The sequence below is a fragment of the Procambarus clarkii genome, chromosome 29, assembly GCF_040958095.1.
Source record: "Procambarus clarkii isolate CNS0578487 chromosome 29, FALCON_Pclarkii_2.0, whole genome shotgun sequence".
NCBI lineage: Eukaryota > Metazoa > Arthropoda > Malacostraca > Decapoda > Cambaridae > Procambarus > Procambarus clarkii.
The window spans coordinates 6358264-6373658 of NC_091178.1; the positions used below are offsets into that span (position 1 = coordinate 6358264).

Sequence of the window (15395 nt, forward strand, 5' to 3'; positions counted from 1 at the left end):
GGCTAGAATGTTCGCTAATATCAAGGTCGCCTTCAACCACGTGTTCGTAAATTTTTGATCAAGTTGTCCTTGTTTGGCTGGTTCGTCCAGCTTGGCTAGCCAGGTAGCTTGTGTATTTACTCTCTGTGTGGACAAATTACTATTTGTCCCTGCAGGGTCGAGCTCTTGGTCCCCGCCTTTTTGACCGTTGGTTGTCTAATGTCCTCACTCCCGACCTTCTTTTTTTCATCATATTTGATCTATGTATTTCTCTGTCTGTCTGTCTGTCTGTCTGTCTGTCTGTCTGTCTGTCTGTCTGTCTGTCTGTCTGTCTGTCTGTCTGTCTGTCTGTCTGTCTGTCTCTCTCTCTCTCTCTCTCTCTCTCTCTCTCTCTCTCTCTCTCTCTCTCTCTCTCTCTCTCTCTCTCTCTCTCTCTCTCTCTCTCTCTCCCTCTCTCTCTCTCTCTCTCTCTCTCTCTCTCTCTCTCTCTCTCTCTCTCTCTCTCTCTCTCTCTCTCTCTCTCTCTCTCTCTCTCTCTCCCTCTCTCTCTCTCTCTCTCTCTCTCTCTCTCTCTCTCTCTCTCTCTCTCTCTCTCTCTCTCTCTCTCTCTCTCTCTCTCTCCCTCTCTCTCTCTCTCTCTCTCTCTCTCTCTCTCTCTCTCTCTCTCTCTCTCTCTCTCTCTCTCTCTCTCTCTCTCTCTCTCTCTCTCTCTCTCTCTCTCTCTCTCTCTCTCCCTCTCTCTCTCTCTCTCTCTCTCTCTCTCTCTCTCCCTCTCTCTCTCTCTCTCTCTCCTTGTTCTGTGTATTAAGGAGACAGTTAAAGCCGTGTATGTCGTACTATGTCCTGTCTCATCCCCGTCTTTACGTCTCAATACGCTCCTTTAGTCCTCTCAAAGTCTGCCTGTCCGCCCTACCCTCCGTCCGTCTACCATCCTGTCCTTCCGTCCGCTGGTCCGTCTACCATCCTGTCCTTCCGTCCGCTGGTCCGTCTACCATCCTGTCCTGCCGTCCGCTGGTCCGTCTACCATCCCGTCCTTCCGTCCGCTGGTCCGTCTACCATCCCCGTCCTTCCGTCCGCTGGTCCGTCTACCATCCTGTCCTTCCGTCCGCTGGTCCGTCTACCATCCTGTCCTTCCGTCCGCTGGTCCGTCTACCATCCCGTCCTTCCGTCCGCTGGTCCGTCTACCATCCTGTCCTTCCGTCCGCTGGTCCGTCTACCATCCCCGTCCTTCCGTCCGCTGGTCCGTCTACCATCCCCGTCCTTCCGTCCGCTGGTCCGTCTACCATCCTGTCCTTCCGTCCGCTGGTCCGTCTACCATCCTGTCCTTCCGTCCGCTGGTCCGTCTACCATCCTGTCCTTCCGTCCGCTGGTCCGTCTACCATCCCGTCCTTCCGTCCGCTGGTCCGTCTACCATCCTGTCCTTCCGTCCGCTGGTCCGTCTACCATCCCGTCCTTCCGTCCGCTGGTCCGTCTACCATCCCGTCCTGCCGTCCGCTGGTCCGTCTACCATCCCGTCCTGCCGTCCGCTGGTCCGTCTACCATCCCGTCCTTCCGTCCGCTGGTCCGTCTACCATCCCGTCCTGCCGTCCGCTGGTCCGTCTACCATCCCGTCCTGCCGTCCCCTGCTACTATGACACATTTAAGACAGGTTGCTGGTGTCTCTGCTCCGCCATCAAACTGTTCATCAACCGCTTTTATTTTTATTTGTATTTTTTGTCTTGGGCCGGACTGGTATGGTGGTGTGGCGGTCTGTGTTTAAACTCCGGCAGACTGGTCTCGTGCAGCTGGGGCAGGGGGTGGTGGTGGCTGGTGTTCTCAGCCGGTGGTGGCTGGTGTTCTCAGCCGGTTGTGGCTGGTGTTCTCAGCCGGTTGTGGGTGGTGTTCTGAGCCGGTTGTGGGTGGTAGGTCTAGTGTGTGGGTTGTGAAGGGTGCTTGAAGGTGGTTGTAAAGAGCGATTGTATGTGATGAAACATAGAGTTGATGGTTCGGGGAAATAGAGTTGAGAATAATGAAGAGAGAGAGGGAAGAAAGAAGAAAATACAGAAGCGAGGGAAAATGTGGATTAGGAAGAGAGATAAGATGGAAGAGACTTAGGCTCTTGTCCTTTATAAAAACTGTGCAGTGTGAGGTAGTGTCGTGGGTGAGAAGCGGGGCCGCGTCTGCCAGTACTGGCCTTGTGCACGTTCCATAACTTGTCTTGCAAGTCTCCCAATTCTTGTTTATAAACAATATGTTTATCACTAGCAGCATTTTGGAAGGTGAGATTGTGTTCCTGTGCCTCTGTTAGTATTCTATCCCCCCTTACTACTCCAGTTTTCATTGCTTCACACTTATTGGGGTTGAACTCTGACGGCCATTTATCTCTCTCACTCGTGTACTTTGTCGAGGTCTTTCTGTAATTTTCTGCAGTCCTCCCTTGTGTTTACGGTCTTTATTAGCTTCGTGGTCATCAGGAAACATTGGCCTGTACTCGCCAAGTGATCTCTGACAGGTACTCCACTTGAATTACGAACAGCAGTGGTCCCAGCACCGAGCTCTGGGGAGCCCACTTTGACCCACTCCTCAAGCTCGGCATGTCGTAGTTTGCTGACCTTATAGAATGCAATCAAGACTGTTAGCCATGACTTTTTCCTCTCTAGATCCATGTTGACCTTCAGTTGCAAAGTTTATCCTCTCCGTGTGCTCCATTTTTCTCAGCCTGATGACTTTCTTCACATATTTCAAGGCATGCAGCGTGTGTCTCTTGGTCACCTGTCTCTTAGTGGCGCCTGCTTCTTACCTTATTCTTCCCTGGTGCCTCCTGCCGCTGGCTTGTTGCTGGTGTGGTGGTGGTGGCCGGCTGGTGGTGGCCGGGTGGCTGGTGCCTCTTGTCGCTGGCCTGCTGCTGGTATGGTGGAGGTGACTGGGTGCCGGCTGGCTAGAAGCCGGCTGGCTGGTGGCCGGCTGGCTGGTTCCTCCTGCCGCCGGCTAGAATGTTCGCTAATATCAAGGTCGCCTTCAACCACGTGTTCGTAAATTTTTGATCAAGTTGTCCTTGTTTGGCTGGTTCGTCCAGCTTGGCTAGCCAGGTAGCTTGTGTATTTACTCTCTGTGTGGACAAATTACTATTTGTCCCTGCAGGGTCGAGCTCTTGGTCCCCGCCTTTTTGACCGTTGGTTGTCTAATGTCCTCACTCCCGACCTTCTTTTTTTCATCATATTTGATCTATGTATTTCTCTGTCTGTCTGTCTGTCTGTCTGTCTGTCTGTCTGTCTGTCTGTCTGTCTGTCTGTCTGTCTGTCTGTCTGTCTGTCTGTCTGTCTCTCTCTCTCTCTCTCTCTCTCTCTCTCTCTCTCTCTCTCTCTCTCTCTCTCTCTCTCTCTCTCTCTCTCTCTCTCTCTCTCTCTCTCTCTCTCTCTCTCTCTCTCACACACACACACACACACAATGTGTGTTTACACAATGAAGGGGAACAGCCTACCTGTAACGATTCGAGAAAGAGACCTGGGAGTGGATGTGACACCTAATCTAACTCCTGAGGCACATATAAATAGGATAACGACAGCAGCGTACTCTACACTGGCGAAAATTAGAACTTCATTCAGAAACCTAAATGAGGAAGCTTTTAGGGCGCTTTACACTGCCTACGTGAGACCCGTCTTAGAGTATGCCGCGCCATCATGGAGCCCCCACCTGAAGAAACACATAAAGAAACTGGAGAAGGTTCAGAGGTTTGCGACGAGGCTTGTCCCAGAGCTACGAGGGATGGGATATGAAGAGCGGCTGAAGGAACTGAACCTTACGACACTAGAGAAAAGAAGGGAGAGAGGAGATATGATAGGGACATATAAAATACTCAGGGGAATTGACAAAGTGGAAATAGATGAAATGTTCACACGTAATAATAACAGAACGAGGGGACATGGGTGGAAACTGGAAACTCAGATGAGTCACAGAGATGTTAGGAAGTTTTCTTTTAGCGTGAGAGTAGTAGAAAAATGGAATGCACTTGGGGAACAGGTTGTGGAAGCAAATACTATTCATACTTTTAAAACTAGGTATGATAGGGAAATGGGACAGGAGTCATTGCTGTAAACAACCGATAGCTAGAAAGGCGGGATCCAAGAGTCAATGCTCGATCCTGCAAGCACATATAGGTGAGTACATATAGGTGAGTACACACACACACACACACACACACACACACACACACACACACACACACACACACACACACACACACACACACACACACACACACAGAAGAGTAAAGGGAGGTTAGAAGGAACTTTTTCAGTGTCAGAGTAGTTAACAGATGGAATGCATTAGGCAGTGACGTGGTGGAGGCTGACTCCATACACAGTTTACATGTTTATGTCTCGACCGGGAATCGAACCAGGGCCCGTTGACTGCGAATCCTGACTGGTGTCCATGTGCGCATATGTGTGCGTGTGTGAGCGTTATAGTTGTTGGATATTAAGACCACCATTATAACGTATTGGTCAACCAGCAAGTATTCTATATAACAGCGATAAATGGGATATACCTCTCCGTGCGTATAGCCCTTTATATTAGAAATCTTATTGCTAACGCTTCTAGAAATAAACCCCAGTATCCTAATTGCACTTTTTGAAGTACATTTATGCAACTATTTTTTGGCACTTTGGATCTCAACTCATCCCAGATCTTTCCCGCCTTCATCATCTCGACACTGTGCTTCTGTTGAGTCTGTTGTCTGGCAACTTCAGCAACTTGGCCATGTTGGTAACTTCATCAAAATCATCTCAGAGCAATTTTGAGAATTACGTATTTATTATCCGCCATATTTCTATTTTATGTTCAAATATGTAAATGTTATTGTTTGGGTTTTCTACTCTGATTTCAGTTCATTAATGGTACCTTTGTATATTGGCTTTGAAATATCCATCACATGTTGAACTTTTATCACCTCCAATACCTTTGTCACCAGTGTTTTGTGCGGCACAGTATCAAAGGCTCATAAAGTCAAGGTTAACAATGTCGCAATTCTTTCCGGTCTCAAACCCCACAAAGATGGCGGACAAGAGCGAGAGCAAGCAAGTAATTATGAAGAGAGTGCAGCAAGCCGTTGAGACAAGCGCCCCAACAACTGCTGACATATTCACAAGGTCCTCACGATGGCCACAGCAAAAAGAAATATACCGTATCCTCAAAGGACTGTATCGAGGGACATGTGACTCAGAGGGACATTGGGCAAGCAAGACTTACGATCATCCTGAACATCAGACTTTTACGAGGAGACGTTCGACCGTAACTGGGACGAAGCAGTTTGGGCAATACCCTGGAAACACAAACCGTAACTGTCTCTATTTTCCGCTTGTTACAACTTGTAATAAAGTTGTTACATCTTGGCTTAATGTGTTTATGACGTATTAGAACGTTGTTACAACTTGCTATATTGGTTGTTATAACCGGTTAGGAGGTGGTAAAGCTTGTTCGAACGTTGTAGCAACGTCGTAATTTCAGTGTGTGTTTGGCGGGTAAGGAGCAGGTCGTTGTTCCATTACGTGCGTATGAGTTAGGCGCGCGAGGCGGATACGTAGCCTAGGCAGAGCCGCTTCCCACCGCCTGTTACGGTGGTGGGGAGGAAGGCTACGGGGGATAGGTTGTGTTTAAGGTAACACAGTTTATTATGTGCAACACCAGACCATCGGGCGTGTCCAGGGCCGCGGGGTGTGGTAGGAATGACTGCTGAGACATTCAGATAGAGAACCTGAGAGATGGTACAGGCACTAGTGTCCTCACTAGCAGTGTCCGGAAGGTCGCTCCAGGCAACACCAACATGGCTGAGTGCCCAACACTCCAGGCAACACCAACATGGCTGAGTGCCCAACACTCCAGGCAACACCAACATGGCTGAGTGCCCAACACTCCAGGCAACACCAACATAGCTGAGTGCCCAACACTCCAGGCAACACCAACATGGCTGAGTGCCCAACAAAATTCCAGTGTGGTAAATCTGGAAAAGATGAGAAAGAAGCAGTAGGGGACTGGAAGCATGACGGGAAGTGTGCCAGTGCCAGGAGAGCCAGGAAGGCCAAGAAGAGCAGTATACTGTGTGGAACAGTATACAATGCCTTCCGACACTCCAAAACCGGTCCATCCTTCATGTTCCTACATAATTGCTGTTGTGGTCTCTTCAAACTACAGGAACTGCGTTGAACATGTTGGTGTTTGGAGACGAGTTTACACCCTCAAGAGTGTCTCTCTATTGCTTGAGCTCTAGTGGTGTGCAGGGAGGCCTGCCACTCTCTCTCACGGCTCTTCTGGTATAGACTCGCTAGTGTAATTATTTACCTTAACGGTCCTCTCCTTTTCTGTGTTCTTGTTGGTTTCTTAAGCGATTACAGAGGCTTGGGAAGGTTGTTGTTGTGTGTTTGTGGCGGGTGTTTGTGGCGGGTGTTTGTGGCGGGTGTTTGTGGCGGGTGTTTGTGGCGGGTGTTTGTGGCGGGTGTTTGTGGCGGGTGTTTGTGGCGGGTGTTTGTGGTGGGTGTTTGTGGCTGGTGTTTGTGACGGGTGTTTGTGGCGGGTGTTTGTCGTGGGTGTTTGTCGTGGGTGTTTGTGGCGGGTGTTTGTGGCGGGTGTTTGTGGCGGGTGTTTGTGGCGGGTGTTTGTGGCGGGTGTTTGTGACGGGTGTTTGTGGTGGGTGTTTGTGGCGGGTGTTTGTGGCGGGTGTTTGTGGCGGGTGTTTGTGGCGGGTGTTTGTGGCGGGTGTTTGTGGCTGGGGCGGGAAGACCTGGGTACTCACACACCAGGGCCATCATTTACGGCCCTGGGACTAGATTCACGAAGCAGTTACGCAAGCACTTACGAACGTGTACATCTTTCCTCAATCTTTGACGGCTTTGGTTACATTTATTAAACAGTTTACAAGCATGAAAAGTTCCCAATCAACTGTTGTTATTGTTATAAACAGCCTCCTGCTGCTTCGGAGCTCATTTACTGTTTAATAATTGTGAACAAAGCCGCCAATGATTGAGAAAAGATGTACACGTTCGTAAGTACTTGTGTAACTGCATCGTGAATCTGGCCCTTGGTGACTCGTCCTTGGGAGGACGACGAGGCACGCAGTCTCCAACAACAGGAAACAATGTTTTCCTTGAATAGTTCTGGGAATGTAATTGGTCTTCTCTCAGGAGGTTACTGAGTCTTCCTGCTACTTGAAGACGGACGGTTTAGACGGATTTGTGGTAACATTTTAGCAGCCGTTACCTTGTTACTGTTAATAAGACTCTCACGCTTGGCGTGGCTCCTTCCAGAGGTGTCTGCTCAGCCCGGCCTCCTAAGGTCTCCCAACGTCAAGAAAACGATCAATTTAAAGTGTCCTCTCCTAACCTACCAGAGGACCCAAAACAGAAAACGGGACAGTACCTCACTTTCGCCAGCCGCTTCCAGTTTCTAGAACGACAGTTTTGTTGATCTTATGTAACGCATATGAGCGAGAAGTGACGTTCCTTGTAGGAGAACAGGTTGGTCTGCTGGCCTCTTCCCCCCCCCGGTCCCAGGCGGGCCAGACCTGGCGGCGTGACAGGCCCGTGTCACCACTAGGCGGGTACTGGTGCTTGTTACTGTACTGGTGCTTGTTACTGTACCGGTGCTTGTTACTGTACTGGTGCTTGTTGCTGTACCGGTGCTTGTTACTGTACTGGTGCTTGTTGCTGTACCGGTGCTTGTTACTGTACTGGTGCTTGTTACTGTACCGGTGCTTGTTGCTGTACTGGTGCTTGTTACTGTACTGGTGCTTGTTACTGTACCGGTGCTTGTTACTGTACTGGTGCTTGTTACTGTACCGGTGCTTGTTACTGTACTGGTGCTTGTTACTGTACTGGTGCTTGTTACTGTACCAGTGCTTGTTACTGTACTGGTGCTTGTTACTGTACCGGTGCTTGTTGCTGTACTGGTGCTTGTTACAGCGGCGTCTCCACCAAAGGTTCAGCTCCACTCTCGCTGAACCGTTGCCAAACGTTACGGTTACATCGTTATGCACTGGAGATGTGAAGACAAACTTGTTATTTTTAACTTTTTCCTTGATGGGGTTTAAGGCGGGGGTTTGGGGGGTGGGGGGTCGGACGGTGGGGGGACATCAGTAGTCAGGGTGTAGCGTGACCCACTCCACCGGCGTCACTCCTTCCTGCTACCATGATGGCTACCAGGCAGTAGGCTACACCTGGCTGGTGAAAGTGTAGGCTCAACACCTCCCTCCCACCCTCCCACATCCCCGTGTGCTCCAGGAAACACGTGGGAGAGTCGACCATGGTGAACCACCTGGGGGAGTTGGCAGCATCCTGCAGGTACCTGGGTGCCTGTAGCAGCTCCCACGTCACCCTGGGACGCTACATCCCAGGGTGACGTCAAGAAAACGTCCCATTAACCCACACATTAAGACACAAATGTCTTCATAACAGCTTGTGAGAGAGGTTGTCACGTCAAGGTGTAGACCAGACCAGACCGTCATCATAGTGAGTGAAGGCGGGTGTAGAGCACCGCTGGCTGCCACCAGGAGCCCCAGACTTGTACTGTAACTTATTTCACCTGTGAAATAAATCCCGGACTGTGATGACCTGGATCCCGCCGCTGGTGTGGCTGGTGTGTGACGGGGTGAGTGCACATGTTACCGGCCTCTCTAACATGTTAATTACTATACACCACCAGGTGAAGGGAGGCAGTGCCAGGTACGGCCTCCCCCACCTCTCCTCCCCTCCCCTTCTGGGTCATGCAAATGATCCACGTGGAAATATTTCGTGGTAATATCCGTCCGGTATGTGGGAAAGGCGGCAGACGAAGCATGTCTATCTTTCTGTCTCTTTTTCACATATTTTCATATGTGAAATATGTGAAAAGGGGACATGCAACAACATGCCATGTTACGCATGTTGTTTAAACAACGGAAAAGTTTGTCGTGGGTCGCTAATATGTATCAGAATGCAAGATTACTTAATAATTTCCAGATATTTTCTCATCAACTATTTAGCTTATGTTAAAATATATTATCCAAAACTTTAGTTAAATATCTAAATCTGGGTGTTGTAAGTACTGTGTGTCAGTACAAGTCAGTTGTCAGTACAGGTCCTCGGTACTATGACTTGCCTCGCTAAACAGAAAGTGTAATCCGGTTCCGGATGCCATTACGGGGCCTCGCGGCCATCCGCCTCCACCCAAACCAACAGTTTTCCAATGAATTGTAATCCAAAAGAGCTGTTCCGTGCCTACATAAGGACCTATGAACCCCACTCATCTCTTCCACCAACTATCGTTATGTCGTAAAGTAGAGAAGTCTGCATAATCGCATCTAACACTGTATTAGAGCAGAAACGCTCCAGCCTCTCACAGTTGGTTAGACTACCATAATATGGTCTTGGAAGACAAACACCAGCGTAATATACACACTACTTACACCTGACTTCCGACAAATGTGACCGTGCTTTATTGCACATAAAATGTACTCGAAAGAAAAAATATCCATCTTCCTATTTGACCAATTAATTTGCTACTGAACTAGACCCACCGAGCAATAAGGAGCCGAGTAAAGTCTAGATCATCCACCATAAGAGGCTCAGTCCACAAGGCCGTAGACGAGGACGCAGTCACAGCACCATATCATCCGTGGCAGGAGTTACTGGCAGCTTGCTGAGCTGGACGGTATACTGCACAACACCCACCAAACTGATGTAAAGTTTGATCTGATCTGACACAACAGTGTCAGATCCTAACATAGAGAGGGTAAAGCAAGGTGTGACCTGGGAGTGATCACATCTGAAAACCTTAATTTTAAGCGCCACAATAAAGTAACTGCTAGCACTACAAAACCAATAATAATAACAGGCTGGATAACAAGAACCTGCCAAGCAAGAGATGTCAAACTAGTGACGGTACTTTCTAAGACACTAGCGCTCTCTAAGCTGGATCATTGTTCCACACTAACACCTTCATTCAAAGCTAAAGAATTTGCTGACCAGAATTTGCAGGGAAACTTTACTGCTCGAAAACGAACAATGAAACTTTAAAATATTAGGCCATTTTAAAATCCCTTAAATTCATAAAACAACTTGCACACTGAAATAGTTCATGTGGAGGCGAGGAAGCCTGGCAGACCGTATACTGTCCAGGTGTGACAGTCTTGTGTGGGACAGTAGTACCAACCATCCCTCTCTTCCACACCTACATCCTACCGTCCCATCTGTTCCACACCTGTCCCCAGGCCTCCACCCCTCCCGTCCTATCTCCATCCCTCCCGTTCACGCACACATACACACACACACACACACATACACACACACACGCACACGCACACGCACACACACACACACACACACACACACACACATACACACACACACGCACACGCACACGCACACACACACACACACACACACACACACACACACACACACACACACACACACACACACACACACACACACACACACACACACACATGGGGCCTGTGACTGAGTGGACAGCTCTTAGGACTCGTAATCCTAGGGTCCGGGTTCGATCCCGGCGCCGGCGGAAACATATGGGCAGAATTTCTTTCACCCTGGTGCCCCTGTTACCTAGCAGTAAATGGGTACCTGGGAGCTAGACAGCTGTTACGGGCTGCTTCCTGGAGGTGTGTGTGTGGGGGGGGGGGGGGGAGGGAGATTAGTTAGTAACAGTTGACTGACAGTTGAGAGGCGGGCGGAAAGAGCAGATCTCAACCCTCACAAGCACAACTAGGTGACTACACACACCTGGCTCCAGGGTGGAGGCCGCCCATCACAACAATTGCTCAAGGCCAGTTTCTGTGTTTTGTTCAAATTCGACAACACATTAGTAATCTTAATATAATTATATTAATTCACACCTGCCACGATCTACATGTTGGATATGACTTCACTGGCCTCCACACCTGCAGGCGGCACGGCCTCTACACCTGCAGGCGGCACGGCCTCTACACCTGCAGGCGGCACGGCCTCTACACCTGCAGGCGGCACGGCCTCTACACCTGCAGGCGGCACGGCCTCTACACCTGCAGGCGGCACGGCCTCTACACCTGCAGGCGACACGGCTTGCACACCTGCAGGCGACACGGCCTCCACACCTGCAGGCGGCACGTTCTGCCACAGTATAGAGGAGCGTCAACAAAGCCGGGTGGAGAGATATTGGTCAGCGGTGAGAGAGCAGCAGCAGCCTGGAGTAAAGATGAGCCTGGAGTCTAACCTCGCGGCCCCGAGGTCTGGAGAGGCTACCGTCGCCTGGGGAAAGGGACCCGGTCGATGGCCCACGGTGGTGGCTTCTGCCTCTTTATGGGGTATACATACCTGTTTATTTCTGGTGGTGGAAATAAACGGGGGTATAATTTGCTAGTATTGGGGCCGGATGGGTACTGGGGCTGGTGGGGTATACACAGCCCGTGGTGGGGCTGACAGAGTATACATCCTCTCCTACATATATATATATATATATTTAAAAAAAAATTACATGTATGGGTGGCACGTATAGGGGTGCTTTCAGACATACAGGAGTGCTGGGAGTATTATCACTAACATATAAGTGCAGCTGCTCAGTGTACCTTCACTTGGGCTTCATATTCTGTAGTACTGCAGTCCATCCTCCAAACAAAGATCCAAAAGTGATTCCATGCACCCGCCAAACCCCCTGTTTATGAATGAAAAGCGGTTTACACACGACTCACAACTGCTGACGTTCGAACATATCCGGAACAAGTGTTTCACTGACGAATTTTGTTCGAATCACAACGCTATAAATGCTTCACTCACGTACTACAAATACAAATAATCGCCAACAGAACCTAAACACCTGACCTAACCTAACCTATGCCTATATATTCACAATATGCTAATATATTATAATATTAATTTATATTTGAGAAAATTCCCGTTTTGAATGAACAGCATGTAAAAATTTATGAATGCGTCTGTGAGGTCGACCGCTGAATGTAACGAGGATGACTCAAGTCGTCCTCGACTTGAGTCGAGGACGGGTTGCTGTAAAGGCTTCACCCATGTACTACAAATACAAATAATCGCCAACAGAACCTAAACACCTAACCTATGCCTATATATGCACAATATGCTAATATATTTTAATATTAATTTATATGTGAGAAAATTCCCGTTTTGAATGAACAGCATGTAAAAATTTATGAATGCAGTCCGTGCATTCCGATGCACAGAGACTCCGTTGCAGTCTCCGTGGCGTAGTAGTAAGACGCTCGCCTGGCGTTCCGCGAGCGCTTTGTCGTGGGTTCGTATCCTGGCCGGGGAGGATTTACTGGGCGCAAATCCTTAACTGTAGCCTCTGTTTAACTCAACAGTAAAATGTGTACTTGGTTGTAACAACGATTCTTGACGGGGGTCGTATTCCGGGGAACATAGGATTAAGGACCTGCCCGAAACGCTACGCGTACTAGTGGCTGTTCAAGAAAATAACAACTCTTGTATATATATAAATAAAAAAAATGCGTCTGTGGGGTCGACCGCTGGATGTAATGGACTTGAGCCGAGGACGGGTTACTGGTCGCATGATGGACGGTGTCTTGCACTCCCGGTACATTTTGCATGATTGTTTGCTTTAAAGCACATAATGGTACTGAAGGGTATCGGAGAGCCTTGTGTATGTGTCGTTGTGTTCATATTACGGGATCTCTCTACTTCGACCAAGTCGGGTTTTGCTTTGTTTATTGTTTGTCATGAGAAGTTTGTAATTTTTTTGTGTGTTAAGCTGTAGAGCAGCATACACCAGTGTGCTGCACTTGACGCTTGTACATGGTTATGGGCTGCCTGTACCAGTGGCCTTCATTATAGCTCATATACAACCATGTTGTCTCGTGTCAGGTTTTGACTTGCGTATACCTCACCAGTGAGCAGTTCACTCCAATACTTTTCCTGGTGTCTAAAGCAAAGAAATTTGTGTAGTTGGCAATTTGTGTTGGGCGTTTCCTTGCCGAGGATGGCGCAGCAGGTGAGCGGCCAGTGTCCAGTGAATTTGCCTGGGCCGGCGGAGCGTCGAGGTCCACCTCTCTTCCCAGTTTTTGTGGAGCACTGAAGAGCGGGGAAACTCCCTGGCACTCTGCCTGCCGCTCCCTCCCTGTCCTCCTGGTTCAGTGTGTCGCCACCTCTCCTCCTCTCTTACACGCTCGGGCAACATAAAGCCAGCCGTAGCACCTGCCACGGGAATCTGTAATTCACATTACTGTGTGAATTACTTAGACCGTCAGATCCAGGTACAGGTATATCATTACAATACTTGTAATTTTCTAATCATTTGTGCTCTCCTGCCTTGAATGCTGTTCGGAACTCGCTTCCAGGAAATATTTCTGAAGTAGAAGCAATACAGAGAACACACAAGGCAATGAGAAAATCCGTAGGAACAGTGATGAGGGTTCGAATCTCATCATTGCTCCTACGGATTTTCTCATTGATGGGGTTACACTAGTGTGACTACTCTGTGTACACATAAGGCAAGTCTAGATACAGTCAAACACGTACATTCCTGCAGGCACCGCCACAAGTCACTCACAATGTGCTCTCTGGATTCTAGACGAGAAACGTCTCACGTAATATACACGTGGAAGACACTGAAAGGCCACGTCCCAAATGTGCATAATAAAATAACTTTAGCGGAAGATATGGTAAGAAAACTATAATAAAGCTAGTGAGGAGTAGAGGTGCCACAGGCACACTCAGAGACCACTGTCTCAACATCAGAGGTTCGCGGTTCTTTCACATTCTCCCAACATAAGTAATGTTGCCCGAACAAAAATGGAAATTTACAAAATAAATGTTGACAGGATCCTGCGGGTCACTGCGCCATGTCACTGCCAACAACAGTCCGATAGATCAAGTTATCAAGAGAGAAGTCTGACCTTGGGCCTGGCTGCAGGACCAAAATTCTTGAAACTAAGAAGAGTTAAATCTCCGTGAGCCTGAGCCGTTGCCTTCAGCCACGCCTGGCGCCCTGCTAGTCTCTCCTCTCCTCCATGGCAACCAACTTGTGGTGCTCGAGCACAGATCTTCTTGTCTGGCATATTCTGGACAAAGGTATACGTGGGTGGCGTGTTGTTGTTGTTGTTGTGTGAGGGCCGGTGAGGGCCAGGGTGCCCAGGGTGCCCAGGGTGCCCAGGGTGCCCATGGTGGTGTCCGGGCCACCTCTTCCACCCCCATGAGCCACCCATCCCCCCCCACCCCCGCCTCATCCCCTTCCAGAGGTACGCCAGATTATTTTCACATTTTATTAAGGAAGTCAAAGTTGAACAACCCCCCTTCTTTCCGGTTTAACTCGGAGCGCCTTCAGAGGAGAGTGCTGGCTCCTCCCAGGTCAGGGAGCTCCTCCCACCATAGAAGACAACCAACAGATTGGATGAATCTTTCGTCCGGGATTATAATAACCGCTTTTATCCAAGATAAATTGGGTTTGGGTTACGTGGATTTAGTGTGTGTATAGTGCAGACTGGATATGAACGAAACAGGTTTTGAGTCAAAGCTTCGAACATGGTCAAGTGGGCTGTAAGTCAAATACTGACTTAAATAGAATTTAACACGTGATTCAACACGTGTAATTTAACACGTGGGCGTGTGGTTGGGTTCACAAATATTTGTGAACCCGACGACTCTTTGTTTTGATGCTGTGCTGCTATGTATTATGTGCTGCTGTGTATTATATGCTGCTGTGTATGCTGTGCTGCTGCCACGGTCCTGCTGAGCGTGTGTGGTGGTAATACATTCATTGCTATTTGTGGCATGGTATTCGTAAGCGTGTGGTGCAGGTTCCCCCTTGGCGCGATGTGGTGCCCCCTGGCCCGGCCTGGATCTCCTGGAGCAGGTGGTGACCTGGTGTGGTGGTGGTGGTGGTCACGCTGGCGGTGGGAAGGTCGTCACGGGGTAATGGACCCCCCACTACACTTGGTGATGGGGTGACATCCTCGTGGTGGTCACGTGTGGTGGTGAGGGTCAGTCTCCAGTACTGAGAGTAACAGTAGTCTCCTATTATCACTAATATTATACATCCTGTGTCCCCTGTTATGGAAGAGAGTGTGGTGTGGGGCGTGGTGTGTGGTGTGGCGCGTGGTGTGTGGTGGTGGTGGGCGTGGTGTGTGGTGGTGGGCGTGGTGTAGGGGCATGGTGGGCGTGTGTGGGGCGTGGTGTGTGGTGTGGCGCGTGGTGTGTGGTGGTGGTGGGCGTGGTGTGTGGTGGTGGGCGTGGTGTGTGGTGGTGGGCGTGGTGTGGGGGCATGGTGGGCGTGTGTGGGGCGTGGTGTGGAAGGTTGAGATAGAGTGGGGGGAGGTGATGCAGGAGCCACATGAACAGGTAGGGGTGCGACCAGCTTGGGCGTCCTAGTCATGCCAGTGCCTAACTTAACCTCCCAGTTCCAATGTAAAGCACAGGTTAACTGGCCTT

At 49.4% G+C, this 15395-nt stretch overlaps 1 protein-coding gene across 22 annotated transcripts in view; it reads left to right on the forward strand.

Annotated features, from left to right (window-relative positions):
• Nucleotides 1–15395, forward strand: part of LOC138349576 (electroneutral sodium bicarbonate exchanger 1-like) — a 287070-nt gene that overhangs the window by 78750 nt on the left and 192925 nt on the right. For 2 of the 22 annotated variants that reach the window (XM_069333327.1, XM_069333328.1), the window contains exon 1: nt 13129–13222. The exons of 19 other annotated variants lie outside the window; for them this stretch is intronic. The gene's annotated coding sequence lies outside the window, so the exon portion shown is untranslated. Of the gene's footprint in view, nt 1–13127; nt 13223–15395 lie in introns of those variants that run through there. One more of the 22 variants, XM_069333319.1, reaches the window with a different exon arrangement.